Source organism: Ranitomeya variabilis, chromosome 1, assembly GCF_051348905.1.
Source record: "Ranitomeya variabilis isolate aRanVar5 chromosome 1, aRanVar5.hap1, whole genome shotgun sequence".
Taxonomy (NCBI): Eukaryota; Metazoa; Chordata; class Amphibia; order Anura; family Dendrobatidae; genus Ranitomeya; species Ranitomeya variabilis.
The window spans coordinates 708,541,121-708,567,927 of record NC_135232.1 but is presented as its reverse complement, the minus strand read 5'-3'; the positions used below and the strand labels follow the sequence as shown (position 1 = coordinate 708,567,927).

Here is a 26,807-nt window from a genome sequence, read left to right as displayed (position 1 = left end):
ACCTGGGCTGGACCAGAAGTGTCCTTTTCCTACTTTGTCTGACTGCTAAGACATTCTAAAAAAACCTTTCATATATATTCTTTTCATGAACTGAACAGTCTTCACTATAAGGTGCACACCCTTGCAGAAATCTCAAACACCTTGATCTACACTCAGTCTATGAATCTCTTCTCCCTCTTACAGACATAAGTTCCCTACACTATGCAGATGCCGCTGTCACTTTATATAACACCACAATAGCTGCAGCTCTTAAAACGGTAGCCCCTCTCACACATACCAAAGCTCACAAAATCAACAAACAACCCTGGCACACCAGCCTGACCAAAGAACTGAGGCAGACTTCCAGAGTTGCTGAGCGAGGATGGAAAAGATCACACTCCAATGAGGACTTCATCACACTCAACGGTCCCTCACTACTTTCAAGGTCAACTACTCCTTCCCCACTTATCTTAGCTGAACATTGATATCAGAGAAATCTTTGGCCTACAACCCCCACAATCCCTCTTCCTAACTATTCAGCCCTCTTCCTCCAAAACCAGCTTCCCCAACATTACAGAAGACCAAATTTCCATTCTACTTTCGAGACCACCACTCATCACCTGTGCACTTGACCCGATCCTATCCCACTTCATCCGAAACCTCACCACAGTCTTCATCCAAACCTTAACCCATCTCTTCAACTTATCACTAACAACTGGTGTTTTCCCGTCATGCTTCAAACATGCCTCAATCACACCCATCCTTAAAAAGCACTCACTTGACCAATCCTCTGTATTTAACTATTGCCCCATATCACTTCTCCCCTATGCCTCAAAACTACTGGAGCAACATGTCCATTTTGAACTGTCCTCCCACCTCTCTTCCTGCTCCCACTTCAACCGCTTACAATCTGGCTTCCAACCGCATCACTCCACTGAAACTGCCCTAACAATAGTCACCAATGACCTACTGACTGCCAAAGCCAAGCAACACTACTCTGTCTGCCTCCTGGACCTGTCCTCTACCTTTAACACAGTGGACCATTCCCTATTACTACAGACCCTCTCATCACTTGGCATCACAGATTTGGCCCTTTCTTGGATCGCATCACCTAAAAGACTGGATATTCAGTGTCTCCGACTCACACACCACCCCATCACCTCACGCCCATCTGTTGGAGTTCTGCAAGGTTAAGTCCTAGGGTCCCTGCTCTTCTCTATTTACTCCTTTGGCCTGGGACAGCTCACAGAATCTCACGGCTTTCAGTATCATCTCTATGCTGATGAAACACAGATCTACATCTCTGGACCAGATATCACCACCCTACTAACCAGAATACCACAATATCTGTCTGCTATTTCATCCTTCTTCTCCACTATATTTCTAAGACTTAATATGGACAAAACAGAATTCATCATCTTTCCCCCATCTCACTCGTCTCACCCAACAGACCTATCCATTAAAGTAAATGGCTGCTCACTCTCCCAAGTCCCACAAACTCACTGCCTCGGAGTAATCCTTGATTTTGATCTCTCTTTCAAACCATATATCCAAGTGCAGCGCCCCAGAGTCCTGGTCGTTGCAGTACTGATGCTCCGCCGCTAAGGGGGGTGTTGGTACGTCTGATGGCACTGAAGGAGTTCACCTGACCAGGTATCACAGACACCAATACACTTCACAGTCTGGCCTCCAGGGGGAGCTAAGGGTGCTATGTATAAGGGTATTAGGCCACTCCTCACAATCTGGTAAAACTGGGGGTTAGATAGGAAGTTAGTCAGAAGCTGACTGGGTTGGAAACAGGCAACATCCTGTGCAGAGGGTGTTGCAGGGGAAGATTCAGGGGGGTCCCTGTCAGGGGTGGGATCCTGACAGAGGCCTAGCGAACAGAAAGAACGTTACGGGACCGCGCCTGCACTTCATTGCAGCGGTACCCCAAGAAAGGACAAGAAGCGAGGTTTATTGTGAAGAGTGAGAAACGAGATCAACGCAACAAGGAGAAAACACCAGTAGGAGTCGTGCTGTAAGATCGAGGCAACATCCTACTGAGGCGCGTAGCCGGTGGCCGGAACGCTGAGGAAGTATTGAGCTCCAGGCCTTACTTCAAACCTACGGCAGGACAGTCAGTTATAGGCGGGCTGTCTCACCCAAATCACCTAATCAGACATAGGGGGCAACAGTTGGAGAGGGGTGACTCTAGGGTCCCGGAAGACTTCCAGGCCTACCCGTTATACGGGTGCGTCCTAGCCATATCATCTGGGGGCTGGAGAAGAACATCAGAAGCAGTTGTGAGGGAACTTCAGAAACTGACACAACAGTTGTCCCGTGGTGCTAAGCAGGGAAGGACTACAACACAAAAGCGCTAGAAGGTAGGCACAGATTTCCACCTGCAAAGGGAACTCTGGAGGTGCCATCGGACCGGCCGGTCTCAGCCAGCCCTGTTAACCGTACTTTGGATTGAGGATCCTGAAGCCTTCAGTAAAGAGGTAAAGAGACTGCAACCTGGTGTCCTCGTTATTTATCGCGACCTGCACCACACCATCCTCACTCTCCACTTTCATTGGACGCCCCTCAGCAGGGTCACGGACCGGGTCTAGCCTGTTGTGAAATTGGATTTTGGGCTCCCCCTGTGGCCACTGGTGGAATTGAACTGGTGTGCATCATCCTCTCTGTTCACCTGTTTCCATCAGGATGTGGGAGTCGCTATTTAGCCTTGCTCCTCTGTCACTTCCATGCCGGTCAACATTGTAATCAGAAGCCTTTCTGTGCATGTTCCTGCTGCTAGACAACTCCCAGCTAAGTTGGACTTTAGTCCTTGTTTGTTTTTGCATTTTGTTCCAGTTCACAGCTGTAGTTTCGTTTCTGTGTCTGGAAAGCTCTTGTGATCTGAAATTGCCACTCTGATGTTATGAGTTAATACTAGAGTCTTAAAGTAATTTCAGGATGGTATTTTGATAGGGTTTTCAGCTGACCATGAAAGTGCCCTTTCTGTCTTCCTGCTATCTAGTAAGCGGACCTCAATTTTGCTAAACCTATTTTCATACTACGTTTGTCATTTCATCTAAAATCACCGCCAATATTTGTGGGGGCCTCTGTCTGCCTTTCGGGGAAATTTCTCTAGAGGTGAGCCAGGACTATATTTTCCTCTGCCAGGATTAGTTAGTCCTCCGGCCGGCGCTGGGCGTCTAGGGATAAAACGCAGGCTACGCTACCCGGCTACTGTTAGTTGTGCGGCAGGTTTAGTTCATGGTCAGTTTAGTTTCCATCCTTCCAAGAGCTAGTTCCTATGTTTGCTGGGCTATGTTCTCTTGCCATTGAGAACCATAACAGTTTGACCGGCCAAAAAGGGTTAAATTAATTGACAGAGAAAGGAGAGAAAAGAGAAGTCTGCTGAAGATTTTTTTTTTTTTTTTTTTTTCTCAGTTCTGAGTGTGCTTGTAATTGAATCTCTTGCAAGTCTGCCTATATTGCAGCCTTTCTCTCTCTCTCTCCTTCTAATCCTGGAATGGCTCTGTGTTCACCTGTTTAAAATGGATATTCAGAGTTTAGCTGCAGGTTTGAATAATCTCACCACGAAAGTTCAAAATTTACAAGATTTTGTTGTTCATGTTCCTATATCTGAACCTAGAATTCCTTTGCCTGAATTTTTCTCGGGGAATAGATCTTGCTTTCAAAATTTCAAAAATAATTGCAAGTTGTTTTTGTCCCTGAAATCTCGCTCTGCTGGAGATCCTGCTCAGCAGGTCAGGATTGTGATTTCCTTGCTCCGGGGCGACCCTCAGGATTGGGCTTTTGCATTGGCTCCAGGGGATCCTGCGTTGCTCAATGTGGATGCGTTTTTTCTGGCCTTGGGGTTGCTTTATGAGGAACCTCAGTTAGAACTTCAGGCGGAAAAAGCCTTGATGTCCCTATCTCAGGGGCAAGACGAAGCTGAAATATACTGCCAGAAATTCCGTAAATGGGCTGTGCTTACTCAGTGGAATGAGTGCGCCCTGGCGGCGAATTTCAGAGAGGGTCTCTCTGATGCCATTAAGGATGTTATGGTGGGGTTCCCTGTGCCTGCGGGTCTGAATGAGTCCATGACAATGGCTATCCAGATCGATAGGCGTCTGCGGGAGCGCAAACCTGTGCACCATTTGGCGGTGTCTACTGAGAAGACGCCAGAGAATATGCAATGTGATAGAATTCTGTCCAGAAGTGGACGGCAGAATTTTAGACGAAAAAATGGGTTGTGCTTCTATTGCGGTGATTCAACTCATGTTATATCAGCATGCTCTAAGCGTACTAAGAAGCTTGATAAGTCTGTTTCAATTGGCACTTTACAGTCTAAGTTTATTCTTTCCGTGACCCTGATTTGTTCTTTATCATCTATTACCGCGGATGCCTATGTCGACTCTGGCGCCGCTTTGAGTCTTATGGATTAGTCCTTTGCCAAACGCTGTGGGTATGATTTGGAGCCTCTTGAAACCCCTATACCCCTGAAGGGGATTGACTCCACCCCATTGGCTAGCAATAAACCACAATATTGGACACAAGTAACTATGCGGATTAATCTGGATCACCAGGAGATTATTCGCTTTCTTGTGCTGTATAACCTACATGATGTGTTGGTGCTTGGATTGCCATGGCTGCAATCTCATAACCCGGTCCTTGAATTGAAAACTATGTCTGTGTTAAGCTGGGGATGTAAGGGGACGCATGGGGACGTACCTGGGGTTTCCATTTCATCATCTATTCCCTCTGAGATTCCTGAATTCTTGACTGAATATCGTGACGTTTTTGAAGAACCTAAGCTTGGTTCATTACCTCCGCACCGGGAGTGCGATTGTGCCATAGATTTGATTCCGGGTAGTAAATACCCTAAGGGTCGTTTATTTAATCTGTCTGTGCCTGAGCATGCTGCTATGCGAGAATATATAAAGGAGTCCTTGGAAAAGGGACATATTCGTCCTTCGTCATCTCCCTTAGGAGCCGGTTTTTTCTTTGTGGCTAAGAAAGATGGCTCTTTGAGGCCGTGCATTGATTATCGGCTTTTGAATAAAATCACGGTTAAATATCAATATCCGTTGCCACTGCTGACTGATTTGTTTGCTCGCATAAAGGGGGCCAAGTGGTTCTCTAAGATAGATCTCCGTGGGGCGTATAATTTGGTGCGAATTAAGCAGGGGGATGAGTGGAAAACCGCATTTAATACGCCCGAGGGCCACTTTGAGTATTTGGTGATGCCTTTTGGTCTTTCAAATGCCCCTTCAGTCTTTCAGTCCTTTATGCATGACATTTTCCGTGATTATTTGGATAAATTTATGATTGTGTATCTGGATGATATTTAGATTTTTTCGGATGACTGGGACTCTCATGTCCAGCAGGTCAGGAGGGTTTTTCAGGTTTTACGGTCTAATTCCTTGTGTGTGAAGGGTTCTAAGTGCGTTTTTGGGGTTCAAAAGATTTCCTTTTTGGGATATATTTTTTCCCCCTCTTCCATCGAGATGGATCCTGTCAAGGTTCAGGCTATTTGTGATTGGACGCAACCCTCTTCTCTTAAGAGTCTTCAGAAATTTTTGGGCTTTGCTAACTTTTATCGTCGATTTATTGCTGGTTTTTCTGATGTTGTTAAGCCATTGACTGATTTGACTAAGAAGGGTGCTGATGTTGCTGATTGGTCCCCTGCTGCTGTGGAGGCCTTTCGGGAGCTTAAGCGCCGCTTTTCTTCCGCCCCTGTGTTGCGTCAGCCTGATGTTGCCCTTCCTTTTCAGGTTGAGGTCGACGCTTCTGAAATTGGAGCTGGGGCGGTTTTGTCGCAGAGAAGTTCCGATTGCTCCGTGATGAGACCTTGTGCTTTTTTCTCGCGTAAATTTTCGCCCGCCGAGCGGAATTATGATGTTGGGAATCGGGAGCTTTTGGCCATGAAGTGGGCTTTTGAGGAGTGGCATCATTGGCTTGAGGGGGCTAGACATCAGGTGGTGGTATTGACTGACCACAAAAATCGAATTTATCTTGAGTCCACCAGACGCCTGAATCCTAGACAGGCGCGCTGGTCGTTGTTTTTCTCTCGGTTTAATTTTGTGGTGTCCTACCTGCCGGGTTCTAAGAATGTTAAGGCGGATGCCCTTTCTAGGAGTTTTGAGCCTGACTCCCCTGGTAATTCTGAACCTACAGGTATCCTTAAGGATGGAGTGATATTGTCTGCCGTTTCTCCAGACCTGCGGCGGGCCTTGCAGGAGTTTCAGGCGGATAGACCTGATCGTTGCCCACCTGGTAGACTGTTTGTTCCTGATGATTGGACCAGTAAAGTCATTTCTGAGGTTCATTCTTCTGCGTTGGCAGGTCATCCTGGAATCTTTGGTACCAGGGATTTGGTGGCAAGGTCCTTCTGGTGGCCTTCCCTGTCTCGAGATGTGCGAGGCTTCGTGCAGTCTTGTGACGTTTGCGCTCGGGCCAAGCCTTGTTGTTCTCGGGCTAGTGGATTGTTGTTGCCCTTGCCTATCCCGAAGAGGCCCTGGACGCACATCTCGATGGATTTTATTTCGGATCTTCCTGTTTCTCAGAAGATGTCTGTCATCTGGGTGGTGTGTGATCGTTTCTCTAAGATGGTCCATTTGGTTCCCCTGCCTAAGTTGCCTTCTTCTTCCGAGTTGGTTCCTCTGTTTTTTCAAAATGTGGTCCGTTTGCATGGTATTCCGGAGAATATCGTTTCTGACAGAGGTACCCAATTCGTGTCTAGATTTTGGCGAGCATTCTGTGCTAGGATGGGCATAGATTTGTCTTTCTCGTCTGCTTTCCATCCTCAGACTAATGGCCAGACCGAGCGGACGAATCAGACCTTGGAGACATATTTGAGGTGTTTTGTGTCTGCAGATCAGGATGATTGGGTTGCTTTTTTGCCTTTAGCGGAGTTTGCCCTCAATAATCGGGCCAGCTCTGCCACCTTGGTGTCTCCCTTTTTCTGTAATTCGGGGTTTCATCCTCGATTTTCTTCTGGTCAGGTGGAATCTTCGGATTGTCCTGGAGTGGATGCTGTGGTGGAGAGGTTGCATCAGATTTGGGGGCAGGTAGTGGACAATTTGAAGTTGTCCCAGGAGAAGACTCAGCTTTTTGCCAACCGCCGGCGTCGGGTTGGTCCTCGGCTTTGTGTTGGGGACTTGGTGTGGTTGTCTTCTCGTTTTGTCCCTATGAGGGTTTCTTCTCCCAAGTTTAAGCCTCGGTTCATCGGCCCGTACAAGATATTGGAGATTCTTAACCCTGTGTCCTTCCGTTTGGACCTCCCTGCATCTTTTTCTATTCATAATGTTTTTCATCGGTCATTATTGCGCAGGTATGAGGTACCGGTTGTGCCTTCCGTTGAGCCTCCTGCTCCGGTGTTGGTTGAGGGCGAGTTGGAGTACGTTGTGGAAAAAATCTTGGACTCCCGTGTTTCCAGACGGAAACTCCAGTATCTGGTCAAATGGAAGGGATACGGTCAGGAGGATAATTCTTGGGTGACTGCCTCTGATGTTCATGCCTCCGATTTGGTCCGTGCCTTTCATAGGGCTCATCCTGATCGCCCTGGTGGTTCTGGTGAGGGTTCGGTGCCCCCTCCTTGGGGGGGGGGTACTGTTGTGAAATTGGATTTTGGGCTCCCCCTGTGGCCACTGGTGGAATTGAACTGGTGTGCATCATCCTCTCTGTTCACCTGTTTCCATCAGGATGTGGGAGTCGCTATTTAGCCTTGCTCCTCTGTCACTTCCATGCCGGTCAACATTGTAATCAGAAGCCTTTCTGTGCATGTTCCTGCTGCTAGACAACTCCCAGCTAAGTTGGACTTTAGTCCTTGTTTGTTTTTGCATTTTGTTCCAGTTCACAGCTGTAGTTTCGTTTCTGTGTCTGGAAAGCTCTTGTGATCTGAAATTGCCACTCTGATGTTATGAGTTAATACTAGAGTCTTAAAGTAATTTCAGGATGGTATTTTGATAGGGTTTTCAGCTGACCATGAAAGTGCCCTTTCTGTCTTCCTGCTATCTAGTAAGCAGACCTCAATTTTGCTAAACCTATTTTCATACTACGTTTGTCATTTCATCTAAAATCACCGCCAATATTTGTGGGGGCCTCTGTCTGCCTTTCGGGGAAATTTCTCTAGAGGTGAGCCAGGACTATATTTTCCTCTGCCAGGATTAGTTAGTCCTCCGGCCGGCGCTGGGCGTCTAGGGATAAAACGCAGGCTACGCTACCCGGCTACTGTTAGTTGTGCGGCAGGTTTAGTTCATGGTCAGTTTAGTTTCCATCCTTCCAAGAGCTAGTTCCTATGTTTGCTGGGCTATGTTCTCTTGCCATTGAGAACCATAACACTAGCCACCGTGACAATCCCAGAACCGAGACAGAGAGACCCCGGTACCGGGTACCCCTCGGCCCTGCGGCAGTGGGGGTGCTCCACAAGTCCTTTCCACTTCCTGCCGACTTCAACTCAAAAATATTTCCCGGATCCATGCATTCCTCATCCTAGAACCTGCAAAAACTCTAGTGCATGTCCTCATCATCTCCCGCCTTGACTACTGGAACCTCCTGCTCTGTGGCCTTCCCTCTAATATTCTCAAACCCATCCAATCTATATTAAACTCTCCTACCCGACTAATAAACCAGTCCCCCCACTATTCCAGGCCTCTCCTCTCTGTCAATCTTTTCACTGGCTCCCCATTACCCAGGGGCTCAAGTTAAAAACCCTAATCATGGCATAAAAAGCCATCCACAACCTGTCTCCTCTATACATCTGTGATCTCTTGTCCCGGTACTTACCTGCACGCAACCTCCGATCCTCACAAGATCTCCTTTTTTACTCTCCTCTTATCTCCTCTTCCCACAATCGCATACAAGCTTTCTCCCGCGCATCCCCCTCCTCTGAATTTCTCTATCTCAACATATCAGACTCTCGCCTACTATAGAAACCATCAAAATGAACCCGAAGACCCACCTCTTCCAACAAGCCTACAACCCTCAGTAACCCCTGATCCACACAACCGCTGCACGACCAGCTCTGCCCTTGCCTATTGTATCCTTACAGAGCCCTTGTAGATTGTGAGCCCTTGCGGGCAGGGCCCTCCCGCCTCCTGTACCAGTTGTGACTTGTATTGCTTAAGATTATTGCACTTGCTTTTTATTATGTATCACCCTCCTCACATATAAAGCGCCATGGAATAAATTACGCTATTATAATAATAAATAATAATAATCAGGTATACTTTAAAAAATTGTTTTAAAAAAACATTCTAAACTTCTGAGAACTGTTTTTATATATTTCTTTTAAAAACTAGACCACATTCAAACTGTTATATTAACTATTACAAAAAAATTGTTTACATTTGTATTTATTTTTTATTTTGGCCTTTTAGTTTCTTCTGTTTTTGCTGCATCTTTTTTGCATGTTAGAACAATGAGTAAAGTTTAAGTGGCCGTGTAGACATGATGCATATTCATTATGCATGTCTGTAGCGTTCCCTTGGTGACAGACAACTTTAAAGAAACTTGAACCAGGCCCTTGACCCTCAGAAGGGCAAAGTCCGCTCAGTCTGCGCGAAAGCCCCTTTGTCGGCATTCACATTGATTTGACTGATTTTGAACGTCTAGTCAAACCGTGACCCCCGTGTTTATAAAGAGGGAATGTTTGGGACTTGGTTCCATAGTGTTCACCATGAAAGGGACGGTAATTATTCTACATTCGAGGTGGAACTTTCCTGGGCCACAGGGGAAAATCCAACATATTTAGAGTTTGGAAAAATTATTTTAACATTTTAGCTAATGTGATTGAAATGATAAAATAAATGTATAAAATAACAAAGATGATAATAAATGTTAATAGTAGTAAAACATTGGTATATTATGAATTTGTATGAAGAGTAGATGAAGGCCGATTACTTGAAGAAGAAGGATAAAGTGCAACACCCGTCTGAGCCGTGTCCTCCTCTCTCCAGCTGGAGCGGTTACTGGTTTTTGGTAAAGCCCAATGTTAACCAGTTTGGTGGCATACAGGACGATATCTACACCATGCGTTTACATGAAGGAGTCCAAAAAGCTGAGTGACACCAATATAAGAGCATTGTAGCAAAAAGACAAAGCTATCCATCTATTTATCTAATCTATTATCTATCTATCTATTATCCATCTGTTTATCTATCTATCTGTCTATTATCTATCTATCTGTCTATCTATCTATCTATCTATCTATCTATCTATCATCTATCCAATATCTATAAATTATCTATCTATCATCTATTATCTAGCTATTATCTATTTATTATCTATCTATTATCTATCATCTATCTATTATAATAGATAGGTAATTAATATCTATCTATCTATTATCTATCTATCTATGTATCTATCTTTTCTTAGAGCTGCTCTCACTTCAAGTAAGAAGTTTCTGGGATTCATTTTACTTTCGGAGAGAACAAAGAAAAATATAAAAGGGTTGTGATTTCCAACAATCTCCTGGGCCCTGCCGGGGTGTTCATACAATTTATACCCTTCATGAATATAGGCATTCCTTATATAAGTTTAGGAGGTTCATACATGACAGCAAAATATAGATCTGCACAATAAGTGATAGACACTCTCTGTGTCACCCTGCCTAAGCTGTCCATATACATTAGACTTATGTCTGCCGAAGCTGCCAATGTCGATGGGTTCGGCCGGTGGTTTGTGACCGCTGTCCAAAACATGTCGATAAGGCTTGTCCAATTGTGGACTACTGATCCCATTGTCCTCCCTCAGATAAGCTGAAGGCCGATGTATCAGTCCGTGGCTTTCTCATAGAGAATACAGTAGCGCTTGGCTGAACGATCAATCCAGTGTTCATGGCATTTGGCTGAGACGGCTGTCGGAGGAACAATCTTTTGGCCGACAGCCATCTAATGTAGATATTTATCTATCTAATTTTCTATCTGTGCCCCATTTATCTAATGAAACATTTTCCGCTATTTTAGTCAATCACCAGATGAAGTGATTGGATAATAACCATGTCAATTGGTTTCACGCTAATTTAGAAAGTTGTCCATACCACATTATTAAACGACGCTTCATCTCAGCATGATTGTTGTGAATGACTTAAGGAGCGTATTATCCCTTGGATATAATGGCCTGTAGCTGGCAGACCACTGAATACTATAGATGTATATAGGAAATATCAGCGGATGTGCTCAGGGGACGCGTTATATATGAGTATACGTTAGTAAACAACGCCGCGCTCCCATGAGGGTTTTAATGATAGTAACTTGTAGGAATAAATAATGATGCTGTGTACATGATCCTGGTGTATTAATAACTACATGTTCTCATTCTGTCATCAATTAATTTAATTACTACCTTACAACCTATGCAGAGATTCCAAAAGATTCTGGGCCATAGTTTTTTTTATGATTTATTTATTTATTTATATTAAAGAGTTAAAAAGAAAACTTCAAAAACAAATAGTGAGTAGATGAACCCCAATGCCAAATTAGCCAAAACAGTTTTCGCACTTACTCTTCCCCATCACAAAGGTCAGTAACTTTTTCTTCCTAGAACATTGCAAGCTGCTTTATTTTAAAGCCAACTTTTTGCCTTTGCCTTGAGCTTTTCAGTAGCACGATGGAAGCACTTCCAAAGCGGTGCCTGTAGGTGTCACTATTTCTATGACTGTCTCTAGAACTTTTTGGTACACTTAGTCCCACCTAACTCTCAATTATGCCTCCTCATAGTAACCCCCTAGACCCTTTTTTAATAGGGCAGTGTAACATATTAAAGGGATTGTCCACCTTTGGTCACAATTTTTTTTAATGTAAATACATGTAGTTGGGCTTAAAAAAAATTCTACAGCGCTTTAGTAAACTTTTTAAGCATGTGGCTTTTACAAACTACACATTTAGCTTTCATGGGGGTCTACAGTCATAATTCAGTAGAGTGACGATCAGAAGAAAGAAAATGATAAAAGAGCTCACTGATGGAATCTCAGTTAACTCATTCTGCAGCATGCAATAGATGCAACACAGAAACTATAGAAGGAAAAAGGTGCAACATTTTTAATGAAACCCCATTGCAAAGTTGTTTTTCATTGTCAAATACATGTATTTAAGTAAAAATAAGTTTGCAAATACCTTTACGCCCTTATTAACCCCTTTACCCCCAAGGGTGGTTTGCACGTTAATGACCGGGCCAATTTTTACAATTCTGACCACTGTCCCTTTATGAGGTTCTAACTCTGGAACGCTTCAACGGATCCTGATGATTCTGACAATGTTTTCTCGGGACATATTGTACTTCATGATAGTGGTAACATTTCTTTGATATTACCTGCGTTTATTTGTGAAAAAAACTGAAATTTGGCGAAAATTTTGAAAATTTCGCAATTTTCCAACTTTGAATTTTTATACAATTAAATCACAGAGATATGTCACAAAAAATACTTAATAACTAACATTTCCCACATGTCTACTTTACATCAGCACAATTTTGGAAACAACATTTTTTTTTGTTAGGGAGTTATAAGGGTTAAAAGTTGACCGTCAATTTCTCATTTTTACAACACCATTTTTTTTTAGGGACCACATCTCATTTGAAGTCATTTTGAAGGGTCTATATGATGGAAAATACCCAAGTGTGACACCATTCTAAAAACTGCACCCCTCAAAGTGCTCAAAACCACATTCAAGAAGTTTATTAACCCTTCAGGTGTTTCACAGGAATTTTTGGAATGTTTAAATAAAAATGAACATTTAACTTTTTTTCACAAAAAATTTCAGCTCCAATTTGTTTTATTTTACCAAGGGTAACAGGAGAAAATGGACCCCAAAAGTTGTTGTACAATTTGTACTGAGTATGCCGATACCCAATATGTGGGGGTAAACCACTGTTTGGGCGCATGGCAGAGCTTGGAAGGGAAGGAGCGCCATTTGACTTTTCAATGCAAAATTGACTGGAATTGAGATGGGACGCCATGTTGCGTTTGAAGAGCCCCTGATCTGCCTAAACATTGAAACCCCCCACAAGTGACACCATTTTGGAAAGTGGACCCCCTAAGAAAATTATCTAGATGTGTGGTGAGCACTTTGACCTATTAAGTGATTCACAGAAGTTTACAATGCAGAGCCGTAAAAATATAAAATCATATTTTTTCACAAAAATGATCTTTTTGCCCCCAATTTTTTATTTTTCCAAGGGTAAGAGAAGAAATTGGACTCCAAAAGTTGTTTTACAATTTGTCCTGAGTACGCTGATACCCCATATGTGGGGGTAAACCACTGTTTGGGTGCAAGGGAGAGCTCAGAAGGGAAGGAGCGCCGTTTGACTTTTCAATGCAAAATTGACTGGAATTGAGATGGGATGCCATGTTGTGTTTGGAGAGCCCCTGATGTGCCTAAACATTGAAACGCCCAAGTGACACCATTTTGGAAACTAGACCCCCTAAGGAACTTATCTAGATGTGTGGTGAGCACTTTGACCCACCAAGTGCTTCACAGAAGTTTATAATGCAGAGCCGTGAAAATAAACATTATTTATTTTCCCCACAAAAATTATTTTTTAGCTCCCAGTTATGTATTTTCCCAAGGGTAACAGGAGAAATTGGACCCCAAACGTTGTTGTCCAATTTGTCCTGAGTATGATGATACCCCATATGTGGGGGGGAACCACCGTTTGGGCGCATGGGAGAGCTCGGAAGGGAAGGAGCGCCATTTGGAATGCAGACTTAGATGGAATGGTCTGCAGACGTCACGTTGCATTTGCAGAGCCCCTAATGTACCTAAACCATAGAAACCCCCCACAAGTGACCCCATATTGGAAACTAGACCCCCCAAGGAACTTATCTAGATGTGTTGTGAGAACTTTGAACCCCCAAGTGTTTCACTACAGTTTATAACGCAGAGCCGTGAAAATAAAAAATCCTTTTTTTTCCACAAAAACTTTTTTAGCCCCCAGTTTTGTATTTTTCCAAGGGAAACAGTGTAAATTGAACCCCAAAAGTTGTTGTCCAATTTGTCCTGAGTACGATGATACCCAATATGTGGGGGGGAACCACCGTTTAGGCACATGGCAGAGCTCGGAAGGGAAGGAGCGCCATTTGGAATGCAGACTTAGATGGATTGGTCTGCAGGCGTCACGTTGCATTTGCAGAGCCCCTGATGTAACTAAACAGTAGAAACCCCCCACAAGTGACCCCATATTGGAAACTAGACCCCCAAAGGAACCTATCTAGATGTGTTGTGAGAACTTTGAACCCCCAACTGTTTCACTACAGTTTATAACGCAAAGCCGTGAAAATAAAAAATATTTTTTTTTACGCAAAAATTATATTTTAGCCCCCAGTTTTGTATTTTTCCAAGGGTAACAGGAGAAATTGGACCACAAAAGTTGTTGTCCAATGTGTCCTGAGTACGCTGATACCCCATATGTTGGGGTAAACCTCTGTTTGTGCGCACGGGAGAGCTCGGAAGGGAAGGAGCACTGTTTTACTTTTTCAACACAGAATTGGCTGGAATTGAGATCGGACGCAATGTCGCATTTGGAGAGCCCCTGATGTGCCTAAACAGTGGAAATCCCCAATTCTAACTGAAACCCTAATCCAAACACACCCCTAACCCTAATCTCAACTGTAACCCTAACCACACCCCTAACCCTGACACACCCCTAACCCTAATCCCAACCCTATTCCCAACTGTAAATGTAATCCAAACCCTAACCCTAACTTTAGCCGCAACCCTAACTTTAGCCCCAACCCTAATTTTAGCCCCAACCCTAACCCTAACTGTAGCCCTAACCCTAGCCCTAACCCTAGCCCTAGCCCTAACCCTAATGGGAAAATGGAAATAAATACATTTTTTTAATTTTTTTAATTTTTCATAACTAAAGGGGTGATGAAGGGGGGTTTGATTTACTATTTATAGTACGTTTTCTAGCGGATTTTTGATTGGCAGCCGTCACACACTAAAAGACGCTTTTTATTGCAAAAAATGTTTTTTGCGTTACCACATTTTCAGAGCTATAATTTTTCCATATTTTGGTCCACAGAGTAGTGTGAGGTCTTGTTTTTTGCGGGACGAGTTGACGTTTTTATTGGTAACATTTTCGGGCATGTGACATTTTTTGATCGCTTTTTATTCCGATTTTTGTGAGGCAGAATGACCAAAAACCAGCTATTCATGAATTTCTTTTGGGGGGGGGGGCGTTTATACCGTTCCGCGTTTGGTAAAATGGATAAAGCAGTTTTATTCTTCAGGTCAGTATGATTACAGCGATGCCTCATTTATATCATTTTTTTATGTTTTGGCGCTTTTATACGATAAAAACTATTTTATAGAAAAAAATAATTATTTTTGCATCGCTTTATTCTGAGGACTATAACTTTTTTATTTTTTCGCTGATGATGCTGTATGGCAGCTCGTTTTTTTGCGGGACAAGATGACGTTTTCATCGGTACCATGGTTATTTATTTCCGTCTTTTTGATCGCATGTTATTCCACTTTTTGTTCGGCGGTATGATAATAAAGCTTTGTTTTTTGCCTCGGTTTTTTTATTTTTTTTACGGTGTTCACTGAAAGGGTTAACTAGTGGGACAGTTTTATAGGTCGGGTCGTTATCGACGCGGCGATACTAAATATGTGTACTTTTATTGGTTTTTTTTTATTTAGCTAAAGGAATGTATTTATTGGAACAATATTTTTTTCATCACAGTAAAGTGACAGATCGCCGATCTGACACTTTGCTGTGCACTGTGTCAGATCGGCGATCTGATGTGCACATCAGAAAGGCTTCCCGGCGCCTGCTCAGAGCAGGCGCTGTGACGTCACCTCCCTGCAGGACACGGATGCAGCCCCACGGCTATTTTGGATCCGGGGACTAAAGGGAGGAGACGCTCGATACAAGGTGAGCACATCACCTTGTACCGATCGTCTCAGTGAAGCCTGCAGGGAGCCCCCTCCCTGCGCGATGCTTCCCTGTACCGCCGGTACACTGCGATCATGTTTGATTGCAGTGTGCCGGGGTTAATGTGCCGGGGGTGGTCTGTGACTGCTCCTGGCACATAGTGCCAGATGTCAGCTGCGATAGTCAGCTGACACCCGGCCGCGATCGGCCGCGCTCCCCCCGTAAGCGCGGCCGATCGCACTGGACGTACTATTCCGTCCTTGGGAATTAGGGACCACCCCACATGGATGGAATAGTACGTCCAATGGCAGAAAGGGGTTAAAAAGGAAAAAAACACTTGCAGCCAACCTTTAATTTTGCCATGCTCAAGAGTTGTTTGATGTCAACCAAAGCCATAATTGGTCTTTTATGTAAAGGTTCCTATTGTTCAGTCACCAATGATCACACCATGAGAGAGGGGATCTGCCCTTGAAGGACAGGAAACCTTCAAGATAAGAAGAGCGGCTCCTCTCTCCACATCAGTTGGTTTCCTGTCCTTGATGGGAAACTCTCAGTAATTTCAGAGGTGACAGCTCATCTCCCGGAAAGGGATATTCTGGTCATACAATACCTGGACAACTTCCTGATCATGGGGGGTTCCTTTCTCCAGTGTCAACAACGAGTCAATATGGTCAAACATACTTTAGAGACTCTAGGATGGCATCTGAATTTAAAAAAATCTAGACTAGATCCGGTAAAATCTCAGGTCTTTCTGGGTCTATTTATAGACTCAGTAAAACAGGAGTGTCATCTTCTGGAGGAAAAGGAAAGAGGTATCAAGATTCAAGACCCTTGCCTCATTGGCCATGACAAATCCAAGAATGTCCCTCAGGAGAGCAATGTCTTTGTTAGGCAGTCAAATGGGCACAGTTCCACGCACGAGTCCTGCAGTGGTAAGTGTTGGAGAGCAAGATACTCCTGCACAGGCAATTGGAGGGGAGGCTGACCCTTCCAGAGACAGTGGTCGATTCCCTCCAATGGTGGCTAAAGATCAGTGTGATACCCAGGGGGGTTCCTTGGGCAAACGTTGCGTCCAAGGAAGTCACAACAGATGCCAGTCCCTGGGGGTGGGGAGCCCATCTAGGCAAACACTGCCTACAGGGGACTTGGTCGCAGGAGGAGAGGTTACTCTCCTCAAACAGCTGGGAACTCTTGGCAGTGGACAGAGCATCGGTGGACTATTGCCCTTCCTGTGAGAGTACTTTCCGACAACCGGACTACGGTGGTCTATATAAATCACCAGGGCGGTACTCGTTCTTGTCAGCCAGTACCTGGTCAAGTGGAAGGGCTATGGTCAGGAGGATAATTCCTGGGTGGTCGCCTCTGATGTTCATGTGGCCGATTTAGTTCGTGCCTTTCATGCCGCTCATCCTGATCGCCCTGGTGGTCGTGGTGAGGGTTCGGTGACCCCTCACTAAGGGGGGGGTACTGTTGTGAATTTGCTTTTTGCTCCCTCTAGTGGTTACTAGTTTTTTGACTCTGGTTTTTCTGTCATTCCTTTTATCCGCACCTGGGTCGTTAGTTAGGGGTGTTGCTATATAAGCTCCCTGGACCTTCAGTTCAATGCCTGGCAACGTAGTTATCAGAGCTAGTCTGCTGTGCTCTTGTCTACTGATCCTGGTTCCAGTTATATCAGCTAAGTCTGCCTTTTGCTTTTTGCTATTTGTTTTGGTTTTGTATTTTTGTCCAGCTTGTTCCAAATCTATATCCTGACCTTTGCTGGAAGCTCTAGGGGGCTGGTGTTCTCCCCCCGGACCGTTAGACGGTTCGGGGGTTCTTGAATTTCCAGTGTGGATTTTGATAGGGTTTTTGTTGACCATATAAGTTACCTTTCTTTATTCTGCTATCAGTAAGCGGGCCTCTCTGTGCTAAACCTGGTTCATTTCTGTGTTTGTCATTTCCTCTTACCTCACCGTCATTATTTGTGGGGGGCTTCTATCCAGCTTTGGGGTCCCCTTCTCTGGAGGCAAGAAAGGTCTTTGTTTTCCTCTACTAGGGGTAGCTAGATTCTCCGGCTGGCGCGTGTCATCTAGAATCAACGTAGGAATGATCCCCGGCTACTTCTAGTGTTGGCGTTAGGAGTAGATATATGGTCAACCCAGTTACCACTGCCCTATGAGCTGGATTTTTGTATTCTGCAGACTTCCACGTTCCTCTGAGACCCTCGCCATTGGGGTCATAACAGTTTGCCAGGCCAGTATTAAATGTTTAATGCATTGCAGAAGAGGGATTATAAGAAAGAAGATTCTGAGTTTTTTTTTTTTTTTTTCTCCTTCCCCTTTACCTCAGAGTGGCTATGCTTGCTGCAGACATGAATGTCCAGACCTTGATTACAAGTGTGGACCAGCTGGCTACTCGTGTGCAGGGCATACAAGACTATGTTATCAGAAATCCTAGGTCAGAACCTAAAATACCGATTCCTGAACTGTTTTCCGGAGACAGGTTTAAGTTTAGGAATTTCGTGAATAATTGTAAATTGTTTTTGTCCCTGAGACCCTGTTCATCTGGAGATTCTGCTCAGCAAGTAAAGATTGTTATTTCGTTCTTACGGGGCGACCCTCAGGATTGGGCTTTTTCGCTGGCGCCAGGAGATCCGGCATTGGCTGATCTTGATGCGTTTTTTCTGGCGCTCGGTTTACTTTATGAGGAACCCAATCTTGAGATTCAGGCAGAAAAGGCCTTGCTGGCTATGTCTCAGGGGCAGGACGAGGCTGAAGTGTATTGCCAAAAATTTCGGAAATGGTCCGTGCTGACACATTGGAACGAGTGTGCACTGGCCGCTAATTTTAGAAATGGCCTTTCTGAAGCCATTAAGAATGTTATGGTGGGTTTTCCCATTCCCACAGGTCTGAATGATACTATGGCACTGGCTATTCAAATTGACCGGCGGTTGCGGGAGCGCAAAACCGCAAATTCCCTCATGGTGTTGTCTGAACAGACACCTAATTCGGTGCAATGTGATAGAAAAACCGCAAATTCCCTCATGGTGTTGTCTGAACAGACACCTGATTTAATGCAATGTGATAGAATCCTGACTAGAAATGAGCGGAAAATTCATAGACGCCGGAATGGCTTGTGCTACTACTGTGGTGATTCTACACATGTTATCTCAGCATGCTCTAAACGTATAGCTAAGGTTGTTAGTCCTGTCACCGTTGGTAATTTGCAACCTAAATTTATTCTGTCTGTAACTTTGATTTGCTCACTGTCATCTTATCCTGTCATGGCGTTTGTAGATTCAGGTGCTGCCCTGAGTCTCATGGATCTCTCATTTGCTAAGCGCTGTGGTTTTACTCTTGAACCATTAGAAAATCCTATTCCTCTTAGGGGTATTGATGCTACACCATTGGCAGCAAATAAACCGCAGTATTGGACTCAGGTTACCATGTGCATGACTCCTGAACACCGCGAGGTGATACGTTTCCTGGTTTTACATAAAATGCATGATTTGGTCGTTTTAGGGCTGCCATGGTTACAGACCCATAATCCAGTCCTGGACTGGAAGGCTATGTCAGTCTCAAGTTGGGGCTGTCGTGGTATTCATGGGGATTCCCTGCCTGTGTCTATTGCTTCTTCTACGCCTTCGGAAGTTCCGGAGTATTTGTCTGATTATCAGGATGTCTTCAGTGAGTCTGAGTCCAGTGCACTGCCTCCTCATAGGGACTGTGACTGTGCAATAGATTTGATTCCAGGCAGTAAATTTCCTAAGGGAAGACTGTTTAATCTGTCGGTACCTGAACATACCGCTATGCGTTCATATATCAAGGAGTCTCTGGAAAAAGGACATATTCGTCCGTCTTCTTCCCCTCTTGGTGCGGGATTCTTTTTTGTGGCAAAAAAGGACGGATCTTTGAGACCTTGTATTGATTATCGGCTTTTAAATAAGATCACTGTCAAATTTCAGTATCCTTTACCGCTGTTGTCTGACTTGTTTGCCCGGATTAAGGGTGCCAAGTGGTTCACCAAGATAGACCTTCGTGGTGCGTACAACCTTGTGCGCATTAAGCAAGGTGATGAATGGAAAACCGCATTCAATACGCCCGAAGGTCATTTTGAGTACTTGGTGATGCCTTTTGGGCTCTCCAATGCGCCTTCAGTTTTTCAGTCCTTTATGCATGACATTTTCCGGAAGTATCTGGATAAATTTTTGATTGTTTATCTGGATGATATTTTGGTTTTTTCTCATAATTGGGATTCGCATGTGGAGCAGGTCAGGTTGGTCTTTAAAATTTTGCGTGAAAATTCTTTGTTTGTCAAGGGCTCAAAGTGTCTCTTTGGTGTACAGAAGGTTCCCTTTTTGGGGTTCATTTTTTCCCCTTCTGCTGTGGAGATGGACCCAGTCAAGGTCCGAGCTATTCTTGATTGGACTCAGCCCTCGTCAGTTAAGAGTCTTCAGAAGTTCTTGGGCTTCGCTAACTTCTACCGTCGTTTTATCGCTAATTTTTCTAGCATTGTGAAACCTTTGACGGATATGACCAAGAAGGGCTCCGATGTAGCTAACTGGGCTCCTGCTGCCGTGGAGGCTTTCCAGGAGTTGAAACGCCGGTTTACTTCGGCGCCTGTTTTGTGCCAGCCTGACGTCTCACTTCCCTTTCAGGTTGAGGTGGATGCTTCGGAGATTGGGGCAGGGGCCGTTTTGTCGCAGAGAGGCCCTGGTTGCTCTGTTATGAAGCCTTGTGCCTTTTTCTCTAGGAAATTTTCGCCTGCCGAGCGAAATTATGATGTGGGCAATCGGGAGTTGTTGGCCATGAAATGGGCATTTGAGGAGTGGCGTCATTGGCTCGAGGGTGCTAAGCATCGTGTGGTGGTCTTGACTGATCACAAAAATCTGATGTATCTCGAGTCTGCTAAACGCCTTAATCCGAGACAGGCCCGCTGGTCATTGTTTTTCTCCCGCTTTGATTTTGTTGTCTCGTATTTACCAGGTTCAAAGAATGTGAAGGCCGATGCTCTTTCTAGGAGCTTTGTGCCTGATGCTCCTGGAGTCGCTGATCCTGTTGGTATTCTTAAAGATGGAGTTATCTTGTCAGCTATTTCTCCGGATCTGCGACGTGTGTTGCAGAGATTTCAGGCTGATAGGCCTGAGTCTTGTCCACCTGACAGACTGTTTGTCCCGGATAAGTGGACCAGCAGAGTCATTTCCGAGGTTCATTCCTCGGTGTTGGCAGGTCACCCGGGAATTTTTGGCACCAGAGATCTGGTGGCCAGGTCCTTTTGGTGGCCTTCCTTGTCAAGGGATGTGCGGTCATTTGTGCAGTCCTGTGGGACTTGTGCTCGAGCTAAGCCTTGCTGTTCTCGTGCCAGCGGTTTGCTCTTGCCCTTGCCTGTCCCGAAGAGACCTTGGACACATATCTCCATGGATTTCATTTCTGATCTTCCGCTATCTCAGGGCATGTCCGTTATCTGGGTGATATGTGATCGCTTCTCTAAGATGGTCCATTTGGTTCCTTTGCCTAAGCTGCCTTCCTCTTCCGATCTGGTTCCTGTGTTTTTCCAGAACGTGGTTCGTTTGCACGGCATCCCTGAGAATTTTGTGTCAGACAGAGGATCCCAGTTCGTTTCCAGGTTCTGGCGATCCTTTTGTAGTAGGATGGGCATTGATTTGTCGTTTTCGTCTGCTTTCCATCCTCAGACTAATGGACAGACGGAGTGAACCAATCAGACTTTGGAGGCTTATTTGAGGTGTTTTGTCTCTGCTGATCAGGACGATTGGGTGACATTCTTGCCGTTGGCTGAGTTTGCCCTTAATAATCGGGCTAGTTCCGCCACCTTGGTTTCGCCTTTTTTCTGCAACTCTGGTTTCCATCCTCGCTTTTCTTCGGGTCATGTGGAGCCTTCTGACTGTCCTGGGGTGGATTCTGTGGTGGATAGGTTGCAGCAGATCTGGAATCATGTGGTGGACAACTTGAAGTTGTCACAGGAGAAGGCTCAGCGCTTTGCCAACCGCCGCCGCGGTGTGGGTCCCCGACTACGCGTTGGGGATTTGGTGTGGCTTTCTTCCCGCTTTGTTCCTATGAAGGTCTCCTCTCCCAAATTTAAACCTCGTTTTATTGGGCCTTACAAGATATTGGAAATCCTTAATCCTGTATCTTTTCGTCTGGATCTTCCTGTGTCGTTTGCTATTCACAATGTATTTCATAGGTCCTTGTTGCGGCGGTACATTGTGCCTGTAGTTCCTTCTGCTGAGCCTCCTGCTCCGGTGTTGGTTGAGGGCGAGTTGGAGTACGTGGTGGAGAAGATCTTGGATTCTCGCCTCTCCAGGCGGAGGCTTCAGTACCTGGTCAAGTGGAAGGGCTATGGTCAGGAGGATAATTCCTGGGTGGTCGCCTCTGATGTTCATGCGGCCGATTTAGTTCGTGCCTTTCATGCCGCTCATCCTGATCGCCCTGGTGGTCGTGGTGAGGGTTCGGTGACCCCTCACTAAGGGGGGGGTACTGTTGTGAATTTGCTTTTTGCTCCCTCTAGTGGTTACTAGTTTTTTGACTCTGGTTTTTCTGTCATTCCTTTTATCCGCACCTGGGTCGTTAGTTAGGGGTGTTGCTATATAAGCTCCCTGGACCTTCAGTTCAATGCCTGGCAACGTAGTTATCAGAGCTAGTCTGCTGTGCTCTTGTCTACTGATCCTGGTTCCAGTTATATCAGCTAAGTCTGCCTTTTGCTTTTTGCTATTTGTTTTGGTTTTGTATTTTTGTCCAGCTTGTTCCAAATCTATATCCTGACCTTTGCTGGAAGCTCTAGGGGGCTGGTGTTCTCCCCCCGGACCGTTAGACGGTTCGGGGGTTCTTGAATTTCCAGTGTGGATTTTGATAGGGTTTTTGTTGACCATATAAGTTACCTTTCTTTATTCTGCTATCAGTAAGCGGGCCTCTCTGTGCTAAACCTGGTTCATTTCTGTGTTTGTCATTTCCTCTTACCTCACCGTCATTATTTGTGGGGGGCTTCTATCCAGCTTTGGGGTCCCCTTCTCTGGAGGCAAGAAAGGTCTTTGTTTTCCTCTACTAGGGGTAGCTAGATTCTCCGGCTGGCGCGTGTCATCTAGAATCAACGTAGGAATGATCCCCGGCTACTTCTAGTGTTGGCGTTAGGAGTAGATATATGGTCAACCCAGTTACCACTGCCCTATGAGCTGGATTTTTGTATTCTGCAGACTTCCACGTTCCTCTGAGACCCTCGCCATTGGGGTCATAACATTCTCCCAGAGGATCGAGATCTTCTGTCCCAGGCAGAGGCGTAGCTAGAGCTTTTGCCGCCCGGGGCTGTTCCCGAGTTTGGCGCCCCCCCCCCCCCCCCCCGGGCTCAATACACACAAAGGTTACCAAAAATAGTCAGGACAACATGCACAGAAACAAAACTCTATTTCTTCACTCAGCTGATGTTCAATAGACAGACCAGACACCATATCACCACAGTGACCTATAATACTATATACAAGGCACAAATACCGCCACACCATGACCAGATGACATTACCACCACAGTGATCGAATAATATCAAATACAAGGAACAAATACCACAACATCATGACCAGACCACATATTACCACCACATAGTGACTGAATACTACAATACTGATCAATAATAAAAAAAACCCACAATACTATCACCATAAGTGCCATTATACACAGGAGTTCTGTACTTAGTATGCAGCGTCTGTGTATAGGTAATACAGTGATCACCGGTGACATACACAGGACCTCAGTATATAGTATACAGTGTATAGCGTCAGTGTATAGGTAACACACTGACTCACCAGTGACGTCTCTAGGTGAAGTCCTTCATCTTTCATCCCGCACAGACCGCCATCACTTCATCCAGCCAGGACTCGTCTCTGCAGGAAATAACACAGTTATCTCGAGTTCCACTTGCATAACACATTACTTAATTTTCCCAACTTCTACATTACACCACATGAAGAAGGCGACATAGTGTCACTCTGCACAGTAACAGGACCGCCCCACCATTTAAAACAGTATACTCAAAAAATAAAATAAATACATCACTGCAGTAATAATATCCCTTAATTAGCCCCTATGGTAATAATATTCGCCATCCTGGCCCCCGTGTGTCTCATTCCTGGCTTCAGCCATATGTTCTCCCATTCTGCCCTAATGAGTATCCATCCTGCCCCATATGATCTTCCAATCCTGCCCCATCTGTCTCCATCGTATCCATCCTGCCCCATGATCCTGCCCTATCTGTCTCCAATCCTGCCTCCAGTGTCTACAGTCATGACGCCATGTCTGTCATCCTGCCCCCTGTGTCTCCAATCATGCCCCGTTTCTCCATTCTGCCCCTGTGTCCAGCATTCTGCCCCAGTGTCCAGCATTCTGCCCCAGTGTCCAGCATTCTGCACCAGTGTCCAGCATTCTGCACCAGTGTCCAGCATTCTGCCCCTGTGTCCAGCTTTCTGCCCCTGTGTCCAGCTTTCTGCCCCTGTGTCCAGCTTTTTGCCCCAGTGTCCAGCTTTCTGCCCCAGTGTCCAGCGTTCTGCCCCTGTGTCCAGCGTTCTGCCCCTGTGTCCAGCGTTCTGCCCCAATGTCCAGCGTTCTGCCCCAATGTCCAGCGTTCTGCCCCAATGTCCTGCGTTCTGCCCCAGTGTCCAGCGTTCTGCCCCAGTGTCCAGCGTTCTGCCCCAGTGTCCAGCGTTCTGCCCCAGTGTCCAGCTTTCTGCCCCAGTGTCCAGCGTTCTGCCCCAGTGTCCAGCGTTCTGCCCCAATATCCTTTCTGCCCCCGTGTCCAGCTTTCTGCCCCAGTGTCCAGCGCTCTGCCCCAGTGTCCAGCGTTCTGCCCCAATGTCCTTTCTGCCCCAGTGTCCAGCGTTCTGCCCCAATGTCCTTTCTGCCCCCGTGTCCAGCTTTCTGCCCCAGTGTCCAGCGTTCTGCCCCAGTGTCCAGCGTTCTGCCCCAGTGTCCAGCGTTCTGCCCCAATGTCCTTTCTGCCCCCGTGTCCAGCTTTCTGCCCCAGTGTCCAGCTTTCTGCCCCAGTGTCCAGCTTTCTGCCCGTGTCCAGCTTTCTGCCCCAGTGTCCAGCTTTCTGCCCCAGTGTCCAGCGTTCTGCCCCAGTGTCCAGCGTTCTGCCCCAGTGTCCAGCTTTCTGCCCCAGTGTCCTTTTTGCCCCAGTGTCCAGCGTTCTGCCCCAGTGTCCAGTGTTCTGCCCCAGTGTCCAGCGTTCTGCCCCAGTGTCCAGCGTTCTGCCCCCGTGTCCAGCGTTCTGCCCCAGTGTCCAGCGTTCTGCCCCCGTGTCCAGCTTTCTGCCCCAATGTCCTTTTTGCCCCAGTGTCCAGCGTTCTGCCCCAGTGTCCAGTGTTCTGCCCCAGTGTCCAGCTTTCTGCCCCAGTGTCCAGCTTTCTGCCCCAGTGTCCAGCTTTCTGCCCCAGTGTCCAGCTTTCTGCCCGTGTCCAGCTTTCTGCCCCAGTGTCCAGCGTTCTGCCCCAGTGTCCAGCGTTCTGCCCCAGTGTCCAGCATTCTGCCCCAGTGTCCAGCTTTCTGCCACAGTGTCCTTTTTGCCCCAGTGTCCAGCGTTCTGCCCCAGTGTCCAGTGTTGTGCCCCAGTGTCCAGCTTTCTGCCCCAGTGTCCTGCTTTCTGCCCCAGTGTCCAGCTTTCTGCCCCAGTGTCCAGCTTTCTGCCCCAGTGTCCAGCGTTCTGCCCCAGTGTCCAGCGTTCTGCCCCAGTGTCCAGCGTTCTGCCCCCGTGTCCAGCTTTTTGCCCCAATGTCCTTTTTGCCCCAGTGTCCAGCGTTCTGCCCCAGTGTCCAGCGTTCTGCCCCAGTGTCCAGCTTTCTGCCCCAGTGTCCAGCTTTCTGCCCCAGTGTCCAGCTTTCTGCCCCAGTGTACAGCGTTCTGCCCTAGTGTCCAGCGTTCTGCCCCAATGTCCTTTCTGCCCCAGTGTCCAGCTTTCTGCCCCAGTGTCCAGCTTTCTGCCCCAGTGTCCAGCTTTCTGCCCGTGTCCAGCTTTCTGCCCCAGTGTCCAGCTTTCTGCCCCAGTGTCCTTTTTGCCCCAGTGTCCAGCGTTCTGCCCCAGTGTCCAGTGTTCTGCCCCAGTGTCCAGCTTTCTGCCCCAGTGTCCTGCTTTCTGCCCCAGTGTCCAGCTTTCTGCCCCAGTGTCCAGCTTTCTGCCCCAGTGTCCACCGTTCTGCCCCAGTGTCCAGCGTTCTGCCCCAGTGTCCAGCGTTCTGCCCCCGTGTCCAGCTTTCTGCCCCAATGTCCTTTTTGCCCCAGTGTCCAGCATTCTGCCCCAGTGTCCAGCGTTCTGCCCCAGTGTCCAGCTTTCTGCCCCAGTGTCCAGCTTTCTGCCCCAGTGTCCAGCGTTCTGCCCCAGTGTCCAGCGTTCTGCCCCAATGTCCTTTCTGCCCCAGTGTCCAGCTTTCTGCCCCAGTGTCCAGCTTTCTGCCCGTGTCCAGCTTTCTGCCCCAGTGTCCAGCTTTCTGCCCCAGTGTCCAGCGTTCTGCCCCAGTGTCCAGCGTTCTGCCCCAGTGTCCAGCTTTCTGCCCCAGTGTCCTTTTTGCCCCAGTGTCCAGCGTTCTGCCCCAGTGTCCAGTGTTCTGCCCCAGTGTCCAGCTTTCTGCCCCAGTGTCCTGCTTTCTGCCCCAGTGTCCAGCTTTCTGCCCCAGTGTCCAGCTTTCTGCCCCAGTGTCCACCGTTCTGCCCCAGTGTCCAGCGTTCTGCCCCAGTGTCCAGCTTTCTGCCCCAATGTCCTTTTTGCCCCAGTGTCCAGCGTTGTGCCCCAGTGTCACGCTTTCTGCCCCAGTGTCCAGCTTTCTGCCCCAGTGTCCAGCGTTCTGCCCCAGTGTCCAGCGTTCTGCCCCAATGTCCTTTCTGCTCCAGTGTCCAGCTTTCTGCCCCAGTGTCCAGCTTTCTGCCCCAGTGTCCAGCGTTCTGCCCCAGTGTCCAGCGTTCTGCCCCAGTGTCCAGCGTTCTGCCCCAATGTCCTTT

At 46.5% G+C, this 26,807-nt stretch overlaps 1 long non-coding RNA gene across 1 annotated transcript in view; it reads right to left on the bottom strand.

The window, feature by feature from the left end:
• The window catches only part of LOC143818652 (uncharacterized), a 401,158-nt gene that overhangs the window by 120,571 nt on the left and 253,780 nt on the right, over positions 1-26,807 (bottom strand). The window lies entirely within an intron of this gene.